The 24,182-nt window shown below is 45.3% G+C and overlaps 1 protein-coding gene across 1 annotated transcript in view; it reads right to left on the bottom strand.

Annotated features, from left to right (window-relative positions):
• The window catches only part of LOC119442971 (inactive tyrosine-protein kinase 7-like), a 175,871-nt gene extending 151,911 nt beyond the window's left edge, over positions 1-23,960 (bottom strand). Inside the window, exon 1 of the mRNA XM_037708066.2 lies at positions 23,420-23,960. The gene's annotated coding sequence lies outside the window, so the exon portion shown is untranslated. The remainder of the gene's footprint in view (positions 1-23,419) is intronic.
• Positions 23,961-24,182: the final 222 nt, after the last annotated feature.

The raw sequence follows: 24,182 nt of genomic DNA, 5'->3' as shown, positions 1-24,182 counted from the left end.
CTACCCCCTATAGCGCACACATCGAGCGAGCTTTCATTGTCACTGCTGTTTCATATTCACTGAATTGTTTGCATCACGACAAAAACGAAATTAATAAAATTTTTGAAAAGCCATTGTTAGTAAGGAACTGATGCAAGAACGGCTGCAGAAAATGCGCTTAACGTGTTAGGTCACCTCGTTATGATTATGGTATATGTGCAATGTTATAAAATGTTCGACCGAAAGTAACGTAAAAGTAATCGATTATTTTTGAGTAATTGATCAATTATTTTTGTCGGGCAGTAATTAGTAACTGTAATCAATTACATTCCTTACTGAAGTAATTGTAATCAGTTTCTTTCTTTAACGTGTACAAGTCCGAACTGAATTATTATACATGTATTTGCATTCAGTGCGCTTCAAGTAAATCTTAAAGGAAGAAAAGTGTACCGTTTGCTTTCGTCGATCGAACACATTCGGAACGCAATGAGGGATGACATAGCGCTTGTGTCGTCCATTTCTTATCTCCCCGTGTTCGTTAATTTTTTTAAAATGTACGATAGTATTATAGGCGGATCTCACACTATGTAGGTATTCTCCTTAAAAATTAAAACAAAAGTTGCAGTGGCTTAGCTCGGCTATGCCAGGATATACGTAGCGTTAGCAAAGGTTCAGCTGATTATTCTTAGCTTTCCTGGTTGTCTAGATTGTCAAGGATTAGCTTGATTGTCATGCTTACTGCTGCTCCAATGACACACACGCGGTATACGTATTATGTGGCACATGTATATAGCCTTCTTCTGTTCATTCCTCCTACGCTCAACCGCTAATTGCCAGGCAACTACTTGGGGATCCGATGAGTCAAGCTTCTCCGTTCTTCTGCGCTGTTGAGCAGCATTTGCGCTCTCCTTCTCCATGGCTATACCACACTGGCAAACGCCACTCAGAAGCGCAGCGGCTCCAGCGCAGTGCCAGACGGCGATTGCACAGCGAGCGAGCGCCGGCGCCAGTGTTTCTACCACGGCTACGACGTCACTCCTCTGGAATGCGCAGACCGGCGGCGGTGAGTCGCGCGCGGCGGCGGCGGAGTGCGCGAGAGGTGGCGGCTCCGGTGGCTCCGGTGCGCAAGCCGTGTGACATCACTGATCCTTGCGCATTTGCAGCACGGCTCTTGATGTGCCGCGCGAAACGGGCTTGGCTAGGCCAGTGTAGCTAACGCTACAAAAATGCAACAATCCCGATGGCAGTGCAGTTTAACAGCGTCACAAAACGCTGACGGTTACGTGGGAAGAATGCGACAAGTGGGCACGTGACACACGGCCAGACGTTTCAAAGAGCGACTATGGGACGAGAGAAGCATGCGTGTCATTGGGGTTAGAACATTGGGTTGCTGTGCTGGAAAAGAGAGGTTCAATCTCACCATCGATCGCACATTTTTTTTTTACCCCATTAGTCCATACTTTTGGAAGTCGCATTCAGTAGATTGTGTCTCCATTGCTTCTGTAGGTCTTTTCGTGTACTTCTTACATGGTGTGGACAGTTTCCGAAGAGCTCATATCAACTAACTCGGAAGCGGGCCCAGTGTAAGGACGGTGTTGTCCAACATTGGACCTCGATTGGCCGTGCTTCTTGCCCTGCTAGGGGTGGTTTCGAGAGACCCTGCAGTGTGCGTGGCACACTACAGAAAAACCTGTTCGAGTGATCCGTCTGTGCTGTCCTTGACTTCCGAGTCGATTAGAGACATCATCCTCGCTCACGAGGACACCATTTGCCTTCATTCAAGATCACGGTGCACCAGACGTCGTCGTCGTCGTCATCATCATCATCAGCAGCATCATTATCATCATCATCATCAGCAGCAGCAGCAGCCTATATTTATGACCACTGCAGAACGAAGGCCTCTCCCTGTGATCTCCGATTACCTCTGTCTTGCGCTAGCCGATTCCAACTTGCGCCTGCGAATTTCCTGACTTCATCACCTCACCTAGTTTTCTGCCGCCCTCGACTGCGCTTCCCTTTTCTTGGTATCCATTCTGTAACTCTAATGGTCCACCGGCTATCCATCCTATGCATTACATGGCCTGCCCAGCTCCATTTTTCCCTCTTAATGTCAACTAGAATATCAGCTATTCCCGTTTGCTCTCTGATCCACGCCGCTCTCTTCCTGTCTCTTAACGTTACGCCTAACATTTTCCGTTCCATCGCTCTTTGTGCGGTCCTTAACTTGTTCTCGAGATTCTTTGTTAACCTCCAAGTTTCTGCCCCATATGTTAGCACCATTAGAATGCAATGATTGTATACTTTTCTTTTCAACGACAGTGGTAAGCTCCCAGTCGGGATTTTGTAGTGCCCACGGCATGCACTCCAACCCAATTTTATTCTTCTGTAACTTTCTTTGTCGTGATCAGGGTCCCCTGTGAGTAATTGACCTAGATAAACGTACTCCTTTATACAGACTCTAGAGGCTGACTGGCGATCCTGAATTCTTGTTCCCTTGCCAGGCTATTGAACATTATCGTTGTCTTCTTCATATTAATCTTCAACCCCACTCTTACACTTTCTTGGTTAAGGTCCTCAATCATTTGTTCCTATTGTTGCGGAATAGGACAATGTCACCTGCAAACTGAAGGTTGCTGAGATATTCGCCGTTGATCCTGACTCCTAAGCCTTCCCAGTCTAAGAGCTTGAATACTTCTTCTAAGCATGCAGTGAATAGCATTGGAGAGATTGTCTCCTTGCCTGACATCTTTCTTGATAGGTAACTGATAGGTATGCAGATGTGACCCCTCTTAATTATTTACGTCGTAATGAAGTCGCAAGAACGCTTCTTCACTACACTATAGGTGCTATAGCCGAAGAGTCTATATGCAGTGGCATCGCCATGCATGAGCCGCCCCGCTTTCTAAAATTAGAACGTAGCCCCGTGACGACCCATAGAAGCAAATGTCTACTTTAAAGAGACTAGTCCTCATTTTTAAACCAAACAAATAGAAATTCCACACTTCAAGGCTCATACAGCGACCAAAGTTGCAGCGGCGTATCCGGCTATAGTACCGCTGAACTTTTTTTTCCTTCCCTCAGTCGGCTACTTTATGGCGCCATCCGTTCTTTGCGATGAAAACATCAATTCTTTGCAAGTTATGATTCCGAGAATATATTATTTGTAGATCAACTATGCGACAACTATGCTTTCATGGAGGCTGAAAACGAGAAAGAAGGACTGTTTCAATCGATGCCGGTATTCAAGACCTTTTCCCCTTTTGGATTTCCTGCGTGTTAAGACAACAGGAGGTAACGTAACTGCTAAAAACGCAGCTATTATCGATCTCAAAATGAAAGAAACCGCCAGAACAAAAAAAAAAAAAAAAGAAAGTAGTCACCGGGATTTCTTCCTTCTCAAATACGCTGTTCAGAAGCTTCGTCCCAGGGAAGGCCAGTAGCCCATCATTAGCCTCGTTCTGAACTCTCCTAGTCGTATCGACTTTCCTGGTCTTCGCAAGCGCTTCTTCTGTTATGTGCGGGTTATGCCTTTCGTAGCTTCTGAATATCGCTGTTTTCGATTGGCCGCGCAGACGACTTTCCGTCGATGCTTGCGTGCGGGTTGCCCATGGGCCCATGGATGTATACTCCGGAGATCATTATGTCCAGATGCCACATTCGACAAGCGCAGCTGCTACATTCTCTGTCTCCAAACACTCGCCATTCTATAGGGCAGAAGGTCAAGCAGCTCGATTGGGCAAGCTAAACTATATCAACTTATCACTATAGTGTCTACTAGAGAACATTCCGGACCAACGAGGACGACTGCGGCAGGCTAGAAATTTCACAGTTGGTCACTGCATTGCATGAAAGTTTATGCGTTGCATGTCACTGTGCATGGCATGCATGCCCAGGCGTCAGCTGTGGTCATAAACGAAGACTCGTCTATATGAAGGCAGACTCTGAAAACTGAACGCATATTGACACAAATGAACTGCACATAGCACTGAAGCTCATAACCTTTAAAGCGTTCGTGTTGTCAGTGACATCAAAGCGCGCACTGAAATAGGGAAGTGAAGATGAACTACTGAAGCGACGACCTCTATGGTTACCATGAACAAGGACGGATAGACAAATGTACTGTTTCTTTGAGAACCATGGAAATCAACTCATATGCCAAATATACATGAAGTACATTTGTCGTGACACTACAGCAAACGTGTGTGGCTACCACTCTTTGGAAAGACTGCGAGCATGCTGAAGCAGAGTGAAGAGGCAAATTCTAAAACGTAAAAGAGTCCCAGCGCACCCACACAGAGCAATAATAAACTCAATGACCTCACTTTAAAATCAAGTGACGTTACACTGTGATGAGGTCCTTTAATGGCGTGGTGGAGAAAGCTAAGCAATGTGGACAACGGCCACGGAAGTGGCGAATTATTTGAACTTCCAGGAAGACAACCAAAAGCCCCTGATTATCTTTATTTTGTATCATTCGCAATTAATTTGAAGCTGCTAATGGTCTTATAATCAGTTTTCGCGTCAAGAAAAGAAAAACAAACAAAAAATTAAGCCATTTCCACGCTTGTGAAATCTGATGAAACAGCAAGCGTGGGTGTCTAGCGTAGTGGGCATGACGCTCGCCTTCGGACTGTGAGCACCCGCGTTCAAATCCCGCCTCGCCAACAGAGATTATATTGGTTTTTTTCTCTATTTCTCTCTCTACCTTTCTCCCGCTCTCTTTATTTCTCTCTCTCTTGCCTTCTCTCTTTCCTTCTCTCTCTCTCTATCGCTCTCATTGTCTCTTTCTATCGCCCATAGCAAGTTGTGTTACAATCGTCGGCACAATGCAACCGCATGGTTCCCATAAATGCATGCTCTGCAAGCGTGGGTGTTTGAAAGTATGTTTATATGTATAATTATGTGTTGCTTTCTTTGGCAAGAATTGATGCAATTACTGTTTGCTCAGTGAAAGTTCCGGCAATACAGAAAAAAAAATGCACAGTGGTTATGACGCTCGCCTTTGGACCGTGGGTACCCGGGCTCGGATCCCGCCTCACCAGGAAAGTTCATTTTGGTTTCTTATTTATTTCTCTCGCTCTCTGTCTGTCTCTCTTTCTTTCTCTCTCTGCACCTCCTCTCCTCCTAAGCCCCTTGTTAACTCTCTCCCAGCTCACGCTCTCGCAGCTCCGCGATGCTGCGCACGACAATGAGACCAACCTAGCGAGGCCTTAACAGCGCCACTGTAAAAAAGAGCTCGCGCGCCCGCACGCTTACCAGACTTGGCTGCTTTTTTTACGAACTCCTTCCTTTCACTCTGTAGCCAATTGCTTCAATTTCGTGTGGCCGACTTGTTCACTACTTGCCTCTCGTTATGATTGTCTATTCGGGTCCCTACATAGTGGCACATACACATTCGGGTGGATTGGCCAGGAGTGCTTACATATGCGTAGGCCCACGTAACCAGTTGCACAAAACAAGCTACACATACCCTGAGGCCGAAGTACACTCATCAAGACCGCAGCAGCCAGAATTCGCAAAGGGGCGGGAAGCAGAGAAGAAAGCTTCGCTTTTAAAAAAAAAAGGAATTAAGCTAGAAAGAATTATACGCATATGTAGAATTCTGAGAAACATTTTTTCCCATAAAACCTTTTCTGCTGCCCTCGGCGCATATTTCAACATTCAAGCGACGAACTTTTTGTACGCGACAAAGCTAATAATGTGGACGCACATGAGTTGCCTTTTCTCAAAGAAAAGACAGCCTTTGAACTCCCTCAATAAAATATTATCTATCATGCAGGGTGGGCGGCCAGAGCTATTGATGTATACATTGTAGTAACTATGAGAAGGTGGCGTGAAAGTTTGCAGTTATTTATTGCATTTGGCCCAGTGGGGTACGTAATTGAAACCTGGCCGTATTCCCGTGTTATGCTTGTTTTGTGACGTGCCCTCGTACGCATGGCTTATTAGAGATTCCTCCGCTTGTAGACCCGCAGGAAGCTTTCCGGCGGGAAGTAAAACGATGCAGTTTTAAAGAGCGAGCGCTAAAACATCTCTTCTGCAGCGACGTTTATTTATCTAATGTTTCCCGGCCCTGCGCTTCCAGCAGCCGCAGTAAATATTAATTCGTCCACCTTGGTTGTCGTCGTTCAAGTCTAGTAACGCGCACGTTAAAACGAAGCTGATCGTATATACGGTATAGTGGTCTCAGTTAAGGAGGCGCTCTGAACCTTCCACTGCAGCTGGAAGAATGAATTACTAATGCAATGTTTCCTTACACCTGATTTATTATGCGCTGCGTTTGGGTACGAGGAGAAACATTTCTCGGCCGCGCTAGGGCTTGATTAATTATTAAAGCGAGACATCCTTGAAGATACACCGTAACTAATGTAGGTACGAGCTTCGGGTGTAGAAGTTGGTAGCACAAGCGTCTCCAAGGGCAATCAGGATCAGATGAAGCCGACCTTCCGCGGGTAACTAAGGAATAGCAAAATGGGAAAAAAGAAAGCCTGTAAATTCTTGATATTGCTGCACTGCAATAGATATTTCATTGCGCCGCTCGCGGTAACTATATAAAGAGTGAAAATAACGCAACGGCGTGCTTTAAATGATGAGCCTCAAGAAAAGATCCAGGACCATATAAACGATGTCCCCTATCAATGTTACGGTAATTGAAATTCAAGCATGTTGAATTTTGGGACCGACGTATGCTTAACTAGCTGTGCCACAATATAGCAGATATGGGCAAATTCTGAGCTTTAAGTTCACCTTCGCCGTTTCACTGCGATTCGAATATTTGTCTAATGTAACAAGTTTGGCAGACGACCTTGAAGTACTTCCGTCTTGTTTCAGTAATTTCTTTTATTCCTTTTCTTTTCAAAGGAGAAAAATTATTGTATCACACCGCTGTTTATAGTCACATGCTTGCTGACATGGCAAATGTTTCGGTAAATTATTTAGCAGTTGTACGTAACGGTGGTGACAACCCATTATTTGTTCTATGTGCATTTTGATGACCACATTTTATTGCATTTGACCCGCTAGAGCTTGTTGTTTGGTAACGTAGTATATATGGAATTTTTTTCCGCTAGCTTAGTCGGAGGCTGCTGCTTCGGGCTTCTGAGCATGGCTGGAATTTCTTCATTTGAAAAATAACTTACCAGTTCAACTACTAAGTGCGATTCACCAGCAACTGAGACGCGAAGTACCACTGACGTAAGTTGACAAATCCTTCTGACATATGTAAAAACGCCTAGTTGCAACGGCAGTAGTTGCACTAGATGAAATGCTTCGCAAGTTGCTAGCCTTTCATCAAGAACAGCTAGAAATAATAACGATCAGTCAACAATGACGCAGGCCCTCGCCATTAAATTGTAAAAGCGATACACCTGTATACTCCCACATCCAATACCTTCACGTGATCATACCGGATCGCACATCAAAACTGGTATGCTATCAGATGACCATATGCGAATATGGGCGAATATTCGGCATGAGAGCACTGGAGCCTACGAGATTTTAAGGGCACTTCGTCGCTTCTTAGGACCTAATTTGATTGAGTTCTTTAATGACTTCTTCAAAGCCTATTTACTATCTTATTAATCTATGTCTTTGTTCTATACCTGTCTTATCTTTTCTCTATATATTCTAAACATTTTTTAGTCTCGACCGTTAATACATACGGCAAATCGATCACTGATGCAACTGTCTGTGCGCTTGTTTAAACGCGGTGCTGGGGTTAAAGACAGCTGCTCTGTACCAAATCACAATCTCTTTTTTTTCTTTGCTGCTTTTCTTTGATGTCCTCTCTGTTGCAAAGACTGACACGAAATAAAGCAGAGATGAAAACGGGGACCAAGCTACAACAGAGAATGTAAGCCGTACTGATAATTATCAGGAGGAAGGAAGGAAAAAAGGAAGGAATGAAGGAAGGAAGGAAGGAAGGAAGGTAGAAAGAAAGAAAGAAATAAAGGAAAAAAGGAAGGAAGGAAGGAAGGAAGGAACGAAGGAAGGAGGAATATGGCTATAGATTAAATTGTGCATGCTGTGTTGAGTCTTCATGCTCTGACTACGAGCTAATCATTAGTGCATAGAAAGAAGCCTTTTGCAGCGCGTGTAGACGTATTGCAAAAAGTTCAGTAACGCAGACTGCCGCCTTGTCGCGGACGATTTGAATACTTCGCCTAAAGAAGCAGCAGAGTGGAGCTCAATATATTATACGCAAGAAAACTCGAGGTGCAGCTATATTTTGATTAGCAAACGCAGTCACACACATTGTTACACACGTAGCTGTTCAATAATAAAGCAGATCTCATTAAACTTTATGCGACAAACAATGCTAGAATTTGAAAAAAAAATTCTCCCAATGTCTCGCCATAGAAAGTAAATATGCCAGTTCAATTAGAGTGCGTACCTACTAAAATCTGTTTCTAAGAAGACTTATTACAATAAATATAGAAGACGGGTTAATTGGCAACATATATAAGAGCCCGTCCAAGCTCAAGAACATGCCACGATGTAGGAAGGTCTTGCTCATGGCGATGGTGCCTCAGCTCATCCCATCAATTTTCTTCGCTACAATAAGATTGGTAGTTTGGCTGTTTGACCAGTCCTTTTAACCTTCTCAATATACCAATCTACCTCACTAAGTACACTTTGTATGAGAAGCACTACATTACGGCGAAGCGGTGTATTTTAGGTGTATTTCAGAACGATCGTTCATTACACGTCGCGGGGCTTTTTCTTGTGTATGCCACGTTCTTCTATATGTGGGGCCGATGTTTAATATAGCTACATTTGTAACTTTGTATCGATGAATAAGAACAGCAGTTAATCTCTTCTACAAGGAACACACTGAATTTAGCGGCGCTGCTGCACATGTTTCAATCATGGCATCCAACTGCAGCTGAACTACAGCGACGTAGGAAATGTGTTCACCAGGAGACAGCTTGCGATTTGAATAACAAATTCACCTCTGACAAATCGGCTGTGGCTGCCACTGGCTCGTTTTATTCCAGCGGAATCTTTTAGGGCCGTCGCACTGCAGCATGTGGCATCTTTTAAATTCATGGTTCTGCATGGACTGCTGACTTCCGCTGGTGCCACTGTAATGACTGGCCGCCTTGAAGGTGGCGGATACGAGTGGGCCCATTGAGTATTATGCGTTTTCTTATGCGTAAAGAAGGAAACATCAACTAACCGTGGGAACTTTTTATTCTCGATATGGCTAGCAAACACAAATTAATCATAGAGCAGGGCGGTTACCAATCACTTGAAACGACCAGTGACTGCAGTGCCTCCAGCTGCAGCAGGAATTGTCTCTGAGCGCCGACATCCCGAGAAGCCTCTTCGCTGTTCGGCGTGAAAAAAAAATGGTTTAAAATGTTTGTATAGGACATGGGCTATATTGGTGGTGAAAGGTTAACGGACGGCCTTTTGAGCACGATTCAGTCAGCGTGACCGCGTCGTCATTGGGCATGTAAACGTGGTCAGAGGACTGTGTGTGGATGATCAAAATAAATAGACCGATTCAGGGCTGACTGGATTCGACGCCCCAGGCCGGCTGCTTAAGCACTGTCGTTTTCATCACTTGCCTGCAGTAGATTTCAGCGTCGAGAAGCGGGCGCCTTTTTGAATTGATGGCACCAAGGCAGTGCTGAAGGATTTTCACTGCATTACAATGACCTGTCATATTCCGCCAGCTTGTCACGGCCTACGAACATTGAAGTATTTCCCGAAACCTTACTGTGCCGCCTGCGATTAGGAGTTTCTTTTACAAACTCCTATTCATTCCTAATTGGAATGGCGGACAGTGCCAACTGCAGCACATGTGGTATTGAGGAAACCACCAGACATATCTTATGTGACTGTCCTAGATACGAAGAAGAGAGGATTGCCCTTCGGACTGCTTTGGGGCACTTAGACGACAGGCCTTTTACGGAGGAGAAGATCTTGGGCCCGTGGCCTCGTGCGTCTTCTATGTACAGGGCTACAAAGGCGCTGCTGCGTTTTTTGAAGTGCACAAGCCTGTATGACCGCCTGTGATGAAAATCAGCTATGAACGCTTGACTGTACATGTGCAAGGTGTGAACTGTGAACTTCCCTCTTACTTCTCCTCTTTCAATCCCTTCTCCCCCTTCCCCAGTGCAGAGTAGCCTACCGGGCTCAGCCTGGTTAACCTCCCTGCCTTTCCCCTATGACTTCTCTCTCTCTTCTCTCTCTCTTCTCTCTCTCTTCCCTAGACCATAAGTTCTCAGTTCACCAACTATTTAGTCAGAATGTCCTTCTTTATGCGTATTAAAAGGCGTCCCAGTGTTTCTGGTCCCTTATCCATTCTGGTCCCATGCGGTATTAACGAATCTGCGACATGCTTCACTACAAAACGTGAAGGCTCAAAGACAAGTTTTTGAGCCTTCACAAACACAGACATCTGTGCGTTCGTCGGTTGGATACTGTTGGCCGTTAATCCACAGAGCGAACGTGTTATCGCTTTGCGTGTAAAGCCTCCTGCTCATTTTTTTCTTCCTGTGCCTTTACAGATCTCCCCGTGCAGGGTAGCCAACCAGAACTATATATACTCTTGTCAGCTTCCCTCCCTCCCTACACGTCCTTTCTTTCTACTGCATGCTTGATCTGATTGTTGCCAAGTCGACATCTGTATTCGAGTAGTATGACATAAGTACGCACCCGGCTAGGCACGTTTGTCTTTAAGGACCCTAACTGCGACCCCTGTTCCGCGAGTGTGGGCGGCACGAGGAGGTGTGTCGTTCGCGACGGTGGATGCCACCAGCGAGCGCGTTCCTCCGCGCGCCCGAATTAGAAAGGCGACCTCTCCTTCCCTCGCGGCTGCAGGGGTGCCCGTTCTCCGCAGCAGCCCCGCAAGGAAGCTTCAAGCTACACGAAATGATTCTTGCGGCGCACACACTTGCACAAGCTGTGCAGTGTGCAGCAGGTTGAGTGGGGGCTCCGAAATAGAGGCAACGTGTAGGGCGCGAAATGGGACGCAAAGACACCACCTCCCTTGTTGTCGCTCCCGCTCTCTTAGCTTCTCAGAGGAACGCTCTACTGCCATGCCCGGGGGGGAAGAACCTGGGTACAGCGAGACCATTGAAAGGAACCACGGGCTATTTCGAGTGCCTTAGGCAAGATCGGAAGCGGTTGATGATCCGAGAGTTCGTGCTACCGATGAACGAAACTATCACAATGACAAATGTTTTGTCGCATATCTAGCATGTTCGATGACATGTCTACATCAACCACATGATTTCACTATACCATAAGCAACAAAAGCGTTCCAATGGTCATCGTTGCTCTACTTCAACTTGAAATTTCAGCGTGTAGGTACGCTGATGCATTCGCATAAGTTGTAGAATGGAGTAGCAGGCACTCTTATGCATAGGTATAACTTTGATGTGAATACCTGCGTGGGTATTTCAATAGTTTCAATATAAAGACGTGCATTCGAGGGCACTCTCTTGTTCGGCTGTGTCAAGAATCAAACTTCAATGTTGTGAGTAGCACCTGTGTGTCCGTGTGTCTCCTTTTTTGTCCTCGTCTTTACGAAGCGCTGAACTACTGCTATTCAAGATGAACCAACAAGTCCAGCTAGCCAGACTTGTCGGAATCACATATGGCCCTAACACTGAAATTTGAAAGAGTGTTAAGGTGGTGCTGTTACAGAGGCTGCACGAGACAGATTACTATTTCAGCGCAGGCTCACAGTGACATCATGCATGCGTGTCTGCAAATTGCGGACCTGTTTTCGATTTCCTATAATATTAACAATTCTCCATTTATATTAACCAAACTAATTTTGTATTCAACTGAAAGACCTATAGAAATTGTTTCGGCAATGCTTATGGTAACTGACTGCGGTATACAGCGACGGCGGACTCTTAAATGTCGCAACAGCTTGCCGTTTGTGAGCACCTTCAGATGACATGCCGATCCAAAGGGCTCAAACCTAAATATTTGGGCTCCCGGGAGAACAGCGGAAAGGACCCTCGTTGCACGCATTAGTTATTCAAAACTGGCATATTCGACTCTTTGTGGTCGTTTCTGGGCACCATGGCCATATTGCGAAGGTAGTGGCAGACAACTTAAAGCTGCAATATATAGTAAATGAAGAAATGTACCGAATGTCTAGTATGACACTGCAACAAGGCCAGGTTTTATTTTATGCGATTGAAATCTGGCCTGCAAGAGCGCAGTAAATAGTGATGGTGATTACGATTCCGTCGACGGTCGTGATATATCGGGCATGGCATCTCATTTCACTATGTCAAAGTTGCGTACTCTCGTACTCCGCAGTCCGCGGAAGAAATTTCGCCTGCAGATCATAAACTGAAGGCGCATGGATTGCATCCCCATTTAGTACACTTGATTCCGAAATGGCGCATCCACGTCCCAGGCCGCGCAAAGTTCCCATCCGTGTGTAACCAAAACACGCGTTGAAAAAAAAAAATAACATTTGCGAGGCACTCAAAACACGTTTAAGTGCGTGCTCCCGATTCCTCCGCGGGCACGCGTGAAACGTTCCGGAACTGCGCGCGACAATCTGCGTATACCCATCAAGCGGACCTGCATAACGGCTGCGGGATATACGGCGCTTCGCCACTTTCCCGCAGATTGCTCGCGAAGCCTGGCTGCTTCCGCGCTCTCCGGCCGGATCCGCACCTTTTCATCGGGCCTCAATGGCAGCATAATAAGGTGCTCGCTTCCGGTCGTCCTTTCAGGCACCGTAAAAGGGCCCAGCCGCGAGGAAAATTTCTCGCCGCAAGCCTGACTGTAGCAGATGCAACCGTAGAGTGCACCTCGCATTTGCTGAGTGATTCGGCCAGTGTTATATGTGCCTTTAATTTGCACCCATTGAGAAGAACGGCCCGGAGAGTGTCTCGGCGCAGCACTCGGTGAGCTCGCCGGGGAGCTGAATGGACGAGTTGCCTCCTAATTAAGGTACATAATGGAGATGGAGATGCGCTCGAAGCCGGTCTGGCTCGCCTTCATTAGGGCTGTCGTCCATACTCTCGCTAGATTACCCTGCCAGCTGTGAGTCAGCTTGCGCTGTGCTGCAAAGTGGGTCTCGCAAGTGACGAACTGCCTGATAACGATGGTTAAGCCTCCGATGACATATCAATGAGTGCGGAGCCTCCGCACTCCGAAAACTGGTACCTCTATACAGCGGTCTCGTATAAACGAGATTACAAAATGATAACTTCGACGTAAAGAAAATAAAAACAAGGAAAGAAGCAGAAAAAAGTGCGAATTAGTCGGCTTTCCACTTAGTCCGATTCCCTTCCTCCCCAGATGGTAACTACCATAAGGGGAGGTCGTACTCGTATCCAGAAAATTAAAAAAAAATTGTTTTCGTTTATTTTCCTACCCCCCCCCCCCCCCCTCCACCGTCGAATGATGTTTACTACGTGTACTGCATTACATCAATTGTATGGGCTCCCGTTTTTGGGAACAATATTAGCTTTGGCAGAACAGAAATTTTAGGTTCCCGTGAGGAAAGTCTGTCAAGTGAAGCGCTGTTGAGTATTATTGTACTTTAGCAGGTTTGCGACACACCTCTAAGTTGTACACAATTTTAGTATCTTTCTGCATCCCTTAAGGTGGAAAACGTTTATGTACTTCACCACAATTGAAGAATAAATTCAAGTGACAAAACAGCTTTGTCGTCCTACATTGTTTATACATCACTTCATCATGGTATTTGCGCAGCAAGGCAAGCTGAAAGATATATATATATATATATATATATATATATTATATATATATATATATATATATATACGACAGTGAGAAGGCTACAGTCAGCATTGGCACTTGAGTTGTATGTATATTCTGAGTTTCTTCTACCTCACCTTTGTGCGCTACTACCTCACTTCATTTTTATATCTTCTCTAGCAACATAGTGAATTGTGACGGTGCTCTCACAGTAGTCGCTTTTTATTCTGAAAAGCGTTGTAAACTACCTCAGAGGCGTAGTTCTGCCTGGCGCAGCAACGCGACGTATCGTGCCTATATACCCCACCCGGGTCGAGGAGATGCGTGCAAGGAGCGCTCACTCAAGCTTTTCTTTGCTCTAAATCTGCAAAGAATATATAGTCACAGAAACCGGATAGGGAAGAAGGAAAACCATTATTTAGACCCAGCACACATGTTACGCACATGCACGTGAAGCGAAGCTATCGTGAAGCAGATATGCGATATATTAAAATGCAAATAACGCCGATGAGCACAATTGTGTTTACTTTATGCCTGTGCAATGTGTAATCTCGTGAAATATTTGTTTATGCACTGAACAGGCCACAAATTTAACGGTCATGCAGGGCTTATGTTCATGAACTACATGATTTACAGGATGTGACGGAATGCCGAAGACAGAGCGGAGACGTCAACAGGATATGCAGGAGTCGTCGACGCAGTGATGTGACAAGAGCGAAGGCAATCTGTGATGCTTGTTGGGGTAAGAAGGGTGATGAGAGGCGTATGCGCGGAGGAGCACGACACATATATAAATACATTTAAAGGTTCTAAACCCCTTGTGCCAATACTCAAAGTACATGCCTATACTGGAGAGTTAAAAAACAACTTTAGTTTCAAAATGTGGAAAGATGGCGGTGTCAAAAGTTTCGACACCATGCCTTTCTCTTTCTTTTCCTTTTCTTCTGGTTTGTATGATTGTAGTTATTCTGCGGTGATTTTAATACAAAACTTACTTGTAAGCGCTCATTTCTTTCCACTTTTTTTTTTTTTTTTTGCTGACACTTTATTTCGCCATGACACAGAAAGCGACATGACGAGCCTTCCGCTAAACTGCAGTTTCAATCTAATGAGCTGCGTTAGCAAAAACCGATGTATCGCCGAAATGTATACAGAAAGAACTCACGGCTTGCAGGGTCGTTCTCAGTGACTTAATTCCGTGCAGCACTCAGTCATTTTAGTAAGCACCGATACTGACAGTCATTGTTGTCTTAGGGCCTATAGCTTCCTGTATAGAGTTCGCTATAGCAGGCTGAGTGCTCAAAACGACAATGACGGGCTCCTTATCAGTGCTGGACAAAGAGAAACGTTTTTATATCAAAGCAATGCTAAAGAGGAACACTACACCAGTTTTGGCAGATAAACCATTTTTCAAAACTCTTTGTTGACTTGGCGGAGAGAGGTAGATTACCAGAAGAAATAAGGAAGGCCAAACTTTTCTTTCTTTAATTTATCGCCAAAGTTCAGCGCCAGTACGTCAGTGTGATGTCACAGATTTCAGAGCACTTTTATCATATTTGGGCCATTATGACGAAGTAAAAGTTCTCAGAACTTCCTAAGCTCTGTCTTTGGCACCGTTAGAATACATTTAAGTCCATGTTTACTGATAAACAATTAACTAGACCCAAGGATACAATATCAATGTCAATTGCGTCACGCTTAATGAGGTGCTACGAAACACGTCGCCATTTGATCCTGCATTGCTACTCACACAGTGCTCAGACGGCTGCACATGAAACATACTACTGCTTACTGGCCTTTTCCTGTACACTAAAGGCATTTCCCGCCAGCGGTATCCGTTCAGGCGTGATCGAGCCCACGGGGCCCTCCTTTCGTTTATGAGTGGGACGCGATCACCGCTAGCCGTTCTACTCTACATAATCTGAATGCTAGGGATGCAATATGATTTTGTGCTAACTGGTGGTCCGTCGGTAGGACACAGATGTGCTGCGCTAGCGTTTTCTTACACTGCAATAGCAGCCATAAGCCGAAGGTGAGCTTGCTACGCTCGTACTTTTTTATTACATCACCGTCGTCATTCCCCCGCCATCATATTGTCTTCGTCAGGCCTCTTCTTTATCTTTAGCATCCCCCTTACTACATGCTGCCGAAAACCAAGACATTGTCCGAACCCACTGGAAATGGAAGTCCTGCCAGTAATACCCTCTGGTCTATAGTGGTATTTTCTAAACAAATAAATAAAAATAAATAAATAAATAAATAAATAAATAAATAAATAAATAAATAAATAAATAAATAAATAAATAAATAAATAAATAAATAAATAAATAAATAAATAAATAAATAAATAAATATCTTTTATCGACTTCCTTTTTTGGCTACAATGCTTATTCATAAGCATTGACTTCGGAAAAAGTCATGCCTTCGTTCTTGCTTTCCATATAAGAACATAAATAGAGAGCGGAGGGACAGGAGCCATATAGAAAATAATTATGGGTGCACCCAAGCGACATAAGATATTCGCCAAAATGCATTATTATAATTAGAAAAATCTATTTAATATAATAATGTAATAATGTACATTATTCCAAGCGGAGTAGAACATGACAAGGATGAGAGAAATGCGCATCATATAGAGACCATAAGTAAAGTAAGAAAGGATATATAGTAAATAGAATGAAACACGCTACCCCGAGACAAAGCACGCCATATTTCTCGTCTCAAGGAAGTAAAGCAATGCTTTCATGACTGGGCGTTTACTCAGAGTTGTTGACAGGCTTCGTATTGTACTTGCGCTGCGATGCTGTCGGCGTTGGCAGATATCGATTGCGTCAGATAATTTCTTTGCGAAACGAAGCAGTCAAGATCAATAGCAACGAAAGGGTGTTTTCTTCGTAGAAGTTAAGTGAAAAGCAGATATATGCGTCGGTAGAAGCCATCTGTTTGTTTGAGTCTGTTTGCCAAATTTCAGTTCCCGCTGAGACAGGACCTGTCGGCTCATTACATAAGAAAATGAGAAGAAATTGATATCGTCCTAATTAAAATATTCGAATTGTTTCACGGACTAGATTGCACTCACGAGTGTTTACCGAGACAATATGACAGGTTGCACTGCGCAGAGGCTGTAAAATATACTAAGTGTTATTCCATGTCATATTTTAATATGTCATTTAAACAAAGTCCCATCTGTTGAGAACCCAGCGACAGAACTTTTGCACTACAGTTCGTAGTGCAAAAAACAACAAAGAGAACGACGTAAAGCACTTCGATTTCGCTTTTTTTTTTTTCGCGTTCGTTGACACACGACAAAGTAAAGGAAATAAAATAAGCGTAACTGAAAGAAGAAACGTCTATGAGCCAGCACTAATTTCTCAGGTTAACCCGCTGATAATCAAACAGCCCCAAACGACATTCCATGGCAAAAATGGTCTTCGTCCCAGGCAATTTCCAATGTGAAATAACACGCATGTGGTTGATACGGGAGGAGCAGAAGAACACTTCGGATGTTCCGTCGCCTAGAAAGTATACAACAATCACTTGCCCATGATAGTTGTAATGGTGGTGGTATGTTACTACAGGCGGGATTAGCTTGGCAGATCTAGCCGGCAATTGCTCTACCAGAGCGTCTCGTTCAGCGCCAAATATGTCACCATGGGTCAATCAGTTTTCTCTCGTAGAAATGTGAGATGAATGTGCGACACTTCCTTCCTCACTATCCGCTGCTTTTCAAAGAAGATTAACTGTTCTACACGTTCGTGAAGAAACCCTCTTCTTCCCAAAGCGCTTGCTGGGCCAGATGAAATGTTGTACGTCGGCCACTTCATCGCACTTAGTGCAAGATGGAGAAGCAGCTCCGCTGACTTCCATGCAGGAGTGTGGACCGATCTTGTTCTTACTCTATAAAGGAGGGTGGCTTCCGGGTGACTAAGTCATTGTAGAACACGAGGCTGATGCGGTACCTGGTTTACAAAGCAAACGAAAGTGGTAACAAATTGTCTCTTAAGGAAGTTGGTGATTCACTACAGCTCTCACTGTTGGCTGCTTTGAAAGTGCTTCATTGGAGAGGTCATCTGCTCTTTCGGTGCCAGTGGCACCAACATGCAAAGGTATCCACTGAAACGTTATCTTATTCCCTTAATTCTTTTAAGTGATGCCAGTGACGAACTACAGAACTTCTTTGGAGGCACGCCTCGAGAGAGTTGCTGAATTTGCAGACTTTGAGTCCGAGAGCACGGCGGCTTTCTCGGCAGGTCGGTTCTCCAATATGTGAAGAGCAACAGTGCATAGCAGCGCTCTCTGCTCTAGTCGAAGAGACTAAATGGTCCAAACGGCCAGACCGTGCAATACCGAGAAACGGTATCCAATATGCAGTCGCACTGCTATTTAAACTCACGCTGGCCGATCCGCCCGTGGGACATGGAGGTGGTTGGCATAATTTTCGTTCAACTGCTCGAGCACCAAACAGCGGGCTTCAGGAGAAGGCGCCAGCATCATGAACTGCGAACCCAGGAATATTAATGTCACAAATGACGTCCTGAAGCATCCAGTGTGGATCAATTTGTTGCCTTCGTTTCGGACTCTTGAGGTGGAGGACTTAAACTACGATTATTTAGTGCAGCATACAAGTGGGTTCGATGCCCGGTGCTGTGTCTTCTGAGGAGGGCTTTTCTGAGGAAAGACTCACTAAGCCGGAGAAGTTGGGTCACCGGTGCTTGGGAGGCCAGGCGACGTACATCGAAGAGACTGGGCCTCATATATATGCCTTTCTTGAACGCCTAGAGATTATATATGAGAAATTACTCCACTTGTCCCTGGGCGTTCCACAGGCAGCCTCACTTGCCCAGGAATGGCAGTAAGCATGTAGAGTTTCTGCTTCACGTGATCTACTCATCGTGATATGTTTTTATTGATCAAGTGGCACAAACTACGGAGCAAATAGCAAGCGCGTAATCTTGCGCCCGCACCGTAATGCTGATGCACCCAGATGAAGCGGATTAACAAATCTGGACGGGCAACTTTTTCAGGACGCCGACATTTTGCCGAACTGTTATTAGCGCGCCATGTTTTACCGCAAATGTATGTGTTCTTTGCGTGACGCGCTTCGAATAAGTATAACTACGTCATCATGTCTCTCTTTAGTCTGGCGTAAAGACGTAGGCGAAAGACTGCTTTGGCAAAGAATAGAAAGCCTAGAAAAAGATGAACGGGGAGGGGGGGGGGGGGGGGGGGGGGGGTTACCTTGCATTATACGCATCGCCATTTCCGTTTTATGCTTTCCACTGACATTTTGAGTTCTTTCATCGCAGAAATACACGAACAAAAGCAAGCCTGTTGCCGCACACTGTAATGGTAGACGAGTGAAAGCATGCTCTCCCCGTTTTACCACCAAATATCAAACACATTTGACGCTCACGTTTTGAGTGAGGCTACGATACCTGAAGCTTGACTATAGGTACACAATGAGAGCTGTCAGCAGCAAAATAATTTGACAGTTCAGTGCACTCCTCGTAATTTCATTGAGTATTGAGAGAAAAAAGTGATAAGAAAGATGCAGACCGGTTACCCACGCTGTGACCACTTGGCTACTGCTTTGGGAAGGGTGAAAATGGCACTAAAAGATGAGCAGACATAGATAAAAAGTTTACAGTGTGCTCCCACGCACACGCAATGAAGCATTCGTCGTTAGTTCAGCCACAAGCGGTCATATAGGCTGGTGGATATCAAGAAATGTAGCACCGGTTTCGTGGTTTCGTAAATAGCAGATGCACGAGGTCATGATTACATGCAGATCTTCCATTCTGTAAAAGGCCTATCATAATTTTTCTAGAGCTGTCTGAAGGATAAACCTTTGATGTTCATTGAGTAGACTATGACCTCTGCGAAACGCCGTCTTTATTGCAGCGGCACCTCAGATTTCACCATAGCCCACCGCTGAGCGCAAGTCGGGCGCCAAATCTACTTCTCGGTCATCGGCTGGTAGACGGTATTGCCACAGCTAGTGTAAGCGACGTGTTGCGACAGCATTCGAAGTTCTGATTGCAAACACCCTAGAGATACGTCTACTTCAAAGCTGCGTTGAATGGCCACAGTTCCAACCTCTTCTTCATTAACTTCACGAATGCATTCATCTCTCCTATGTCGTCGGCCTATAAAAGGCTTTCAAATAATATGTAAACTGAAAGGAAGGCATTCGGAAATTTTCATTTTTCTCATAGAAGGTTATTGATATTATGTTGCGTCAGAATACTTCACGCACTGTCGTAATCTTGCATATATAATACTTAGAAACGTTAAGACACAGAAAGACAGTAGACTAGATTGGAATGCCAGCTCTAGTTTATGTCCCGGTTCAGATAAAGTTGAACGAATGTAGTTGGGCAGGTCATGTAATAAGTGACAAGTGCTTGTTTATGAGAGTAGCGAAACGGGCGCCAAAGAAAAATAAACCTTGCTTACTGCGGCAGAGAGTTTGCTAAGGTTATGCGAGTAAGACATTTGCAGATATAGCGTGGCGGCGGCTCCGAAGCCACAATACAGGGGAAATTGGAGATTCCTGGGGACGGCCTTTGTCCTGCAGTATCTTGAGAAAGCTGACCGCTGAGATGGTAAACAATGCAATGCCTGCAATAGAAGACCTGTAGTTGGTGGCTTGAGTGGTGAAGACACTGATGATTCACGGTTGCAAAAGTGGTGTGGCTTCGAATCGGCTGGGTCCTCATGCACCCTTTTGCGTCCAAATTTCTCGACGAATGAGACCATTTCTAAAGCTTGATTTATTTATTCTTTTTGCATCTGTTGCGCTATTTTCACGTAATACAAGACAATACAAGACAAAAAAAATAGACAACGACAGAAGGGATGTTTTCCTCTGTTTATGGGTAAGTTCGGAATGCCTGCTTCATTGCAGAAATTAAAACAGCACTCGTTTTTTTTGGCCATGCCCTCTAGTAACATTATATTTATATATATATATATATATATATATATATATATATAGTGTCACGAGCCTCTAGAAGTAGTCTTAAAGGTTTAATAACTATAGAGCCGCTGGCTCTTGGCAGACGCGACCGTCGGGGCTGGCTCGAGCAGGGAAGGGGCACGCGGTCTTCTTTGTTCTCTTGGGCTCGACCCACTCTTGCCCTCGACCCACTACCTACAGGTGGCAATATCCCCCCTTCCGGACAAAAGCATCGCCTCGATTCTAAAAAAAAAAAAACAAAAAAAAACATAGGCGTAGAAGACAAAGAAGAAGAAGGCAGGCAAAATGAACGTACCCAAAAAAGTAAACGTCACGCCGACACAGTCAATGAACGAAGAAACAAGCTCACGAAGATAAATGAAAAGTATATTATATATATATATATATATATATATATATATATATATATATATATATATATATATATATATATATATATATATATGTATATGTATGTGTGTGTGCATGGTGCATATTTAGTTATTTATGTATATGCTCGACAATTGCACGGAAAGCGTATACGCTTCCCGTGTGATATCATCATCATCACCATCATCAGCCTATATTTATGTCCACTGCAGGACGAAGGCCTCTCCCTGCGATCTCCAATTTGCCCTGTCTTGCGCTATCAATCCATATCAATTGTTTGGATATTAAAATGTAGAAATTTTGTAAGGATAGTAAGCTGAACACATGGTACTATTGTTCTGCATATAGAAAATCTTCAGAAGCGTCGAGCAAGTTAAGACTGCACGCGTAATGATCTCCGAGTAGGCAGAATCCAAGCAGTGGTTCAGCCTCATAAGAGGAATGAACGGTCGCATTGCCGAGTCTAGCAGGAGAGTGCCTACCTCGGGTGCATATGCACGGCCGGACGCTCGCAGGCCCGATCGAGCGGTGAGCGGGGAGGGTCTGCGGGGGCATTCGGCAGCGATGCGCGTCTAATTAAGCACCTCATCACGGGGCCACGATTCCCGATAGCCTGCCGGACCGGGTGATTAAGAGGTCGCCATTATTGCCAAACTCCCCGTTCCCTAGCGCAGTCCCTTTAGGTTGTTCCTTGTCTGTCTTAAAATCTGTTGCGCTCGCCTCCGGACACTGTCATTCCTTACTTCCCGACACACGAAACGATTAACGACCAAAATCAATTATGGTTTCTAGCATTACATGGAGGAATTAAGTATAAAATGAAGTGATTTATCCTCCTCCTCCTCCTTCCTCCCGCCCCCCAAATTTATCTTATAGTGGACAACGAATGCTTGACGACCACTATTTACTTAGCTACATACGTGCAGACACCTTACAGAGTACGCCGAAGTTTACATAAATACGCTAGCCGTCACCTGTAAGGAGAGGTAGCATACAGAATGTTTATGCAAAGCAAATTGCCATGAATGAGAACAGGAAGGAAATTATGCAAATTAAATGAAAGGTTGAGAGCTTCGAGATAGCCTGACATCGGATCATGTGTTGGCGGATGAAACGCGCTCTAGACGTCTAAAAACTAACTGCAAGCAAAAATGTTTTCTAATGTTACCACGCAACGAACGTTCAAGCCAACTTTGAAGACATCTACTATCGCGACTACTATAAAAGTGACCACGCGAGAGTGTGCCAAATGGTCATGTGGATGACCGAAAATAACGCTCTTTGGCTGAAGCTGAAATTAGTGGCAGATAGGTGGCGTTTTGTCAATGGCTAGCACCTGCCCAAAATTTTTTTCCTTACTCACTTCTTTCCGAAAACTTCCCTTAAGAGCGGCGCTGCCACGCACACTCTTCGGCTCATCACGGCTACGTTAAAATGTGCGCCTTAATAATCTGACGTCAGCAGGCTGTACCTTCCGCATGTGTCATGCACCAAACATCACGATGTGATTTCGTGAGGTCGATGATAGGTCTTTCTTCTCGACCTCTGTCCGCCAGCTTTAACCTTCTATTATAATGCTCACGAACGTGGAGCCGAAACACGGCGACACAGTACTTGGTGTACAAGGCCGGCTGGAAACGTGTTGGTCATCCTGAAGCCTCAGCTGTTCTATGAGCTAGGCGCCGTAGGGGAGGAGGGGGAAGGGGCGTTCCACATTATTCTTGACCACTTGGGGCTCTTTAACCTGCACCTAAGTATATGAAGACGAGTGTCTTTGCATTCCACCCCCAATCACAATGCACTGCCGTGGGTAGAAATCGCACCTGGGACATCGTTTTGGGCAGATAACGCTATAACTGACGGGGAAAGTGGCCGGTAGGAACCAATTTGCGCGGCTGGGATGCCATCACGCAACGCTTTCGTTTTTACCATTGAATTTCAACCTGGGATCACTGTCGCCTCTAACATACCAGAATGTTTGCCAGGCGTTCGGCAGTACTCTTTCTTGCGCTAACGCCCTATTTTGAGGTGAGACCGCGACAAAGAGAAGCGCATGTGCAAGAAGATTAGCATTCAACTTAACACAATTTAAGATTCAACAAATGATCTTACAAAAGAGCGAAGCTTATGCACCTGCACCACTGTCATACATGACGACAAACTACGAATAAACACTTATCCAGGCCGGAAGTAAACAACTGACTATTATTTTAATGCAATGCTGTCCCCTTCTAATCTACAGACGGCGTTCAGAACCTAAAGCGAGCTAATGGAGCTGACACAAAGCGAAACTTTGAGATGAGAAGGCATGATAATGTATAGTAAGCAAAACAGCCCCTGGACTGTAGCGAACACTGAGAAGTTCAGAAAAGGGTTCATCCTTACCCTGACCGTCCGCAGCTCTAGAAGTAACGGAATCCACAGGGGGCAAGCAGCAACATCATTCCAAGGCGCAACGTCACGAACAGCGCGTGGTCACAACAGAACTACCACGTACGGAGCAGCCTTCAGTGTCACGCCAACATCGAAAGGTTATTAATATCACCGCGCGCGCAAGCTTGGTCAGAAGAAGAGGCGTCCCTCAGCGGTTATTTAGGAGGCAGACTGAGCAAACAGCAAACTGAGGTTCTCGATTGCACGTAGTCCGAACGGCGGCGGAAGCACGCAGCTTCAGTGCCTGGGGAGCGCGACGCGCCACTTCACATAACACAGTCACAACATCCACACAGATCCGTCTTTGTGAAAGCAGCTCTAGCAGGTCTTCTGATAGTGTCTTTCTGGATCGTCACTTCGGTCACCCAGTGTTTCCTCGATGCGAGATTAACGTAAAGCAGTGCGAAAGTGGCGGTGACAGGTGGCGGCAGAATAACGTCACGGCAACGCACCCACGCAATTGGCACCGCACAGAGCTGTCGGAAAAGAAAGGGGACGGGCGCCGCGAAACTGACGCAAAGGACAAAAGTCAGTGCTGCGTGGGCCGTCCCAAGAAGAGCGCAGACCTCGGGCTGCCGGCGACGACGGCGCAGCGCTCGGCGCGACTGTCAGCCCGGGCCTGATTTGCGCGCCGGAGGGAAAGGAACCGAGGGGCGGCCGCGGCTGCGGGCTCTGCGCTTATCGCGGCGGCAGCGGCGGCGCAGGCTTAGAGGCC

Source organism: Dermacentor silvarum, chromosome 2 (assembly GCF_013339745.2).
Source record: "Dermacentor silvarum isolate Dsil-2018 chromosome 2, BIME_Dsil_1.4, whole genome shotgun sequence".
Classification (NCBI taxonomy): domain Eukaryota; kingdom Metazoa; phylum Arthropoda; class Arachnida; order Ixodida; family Ixodidae; genus Dermacentor; species Dermacentor silvarum.
This window is presented reverse-complemented; position numbering and strand designations above follow the sequence as displayed.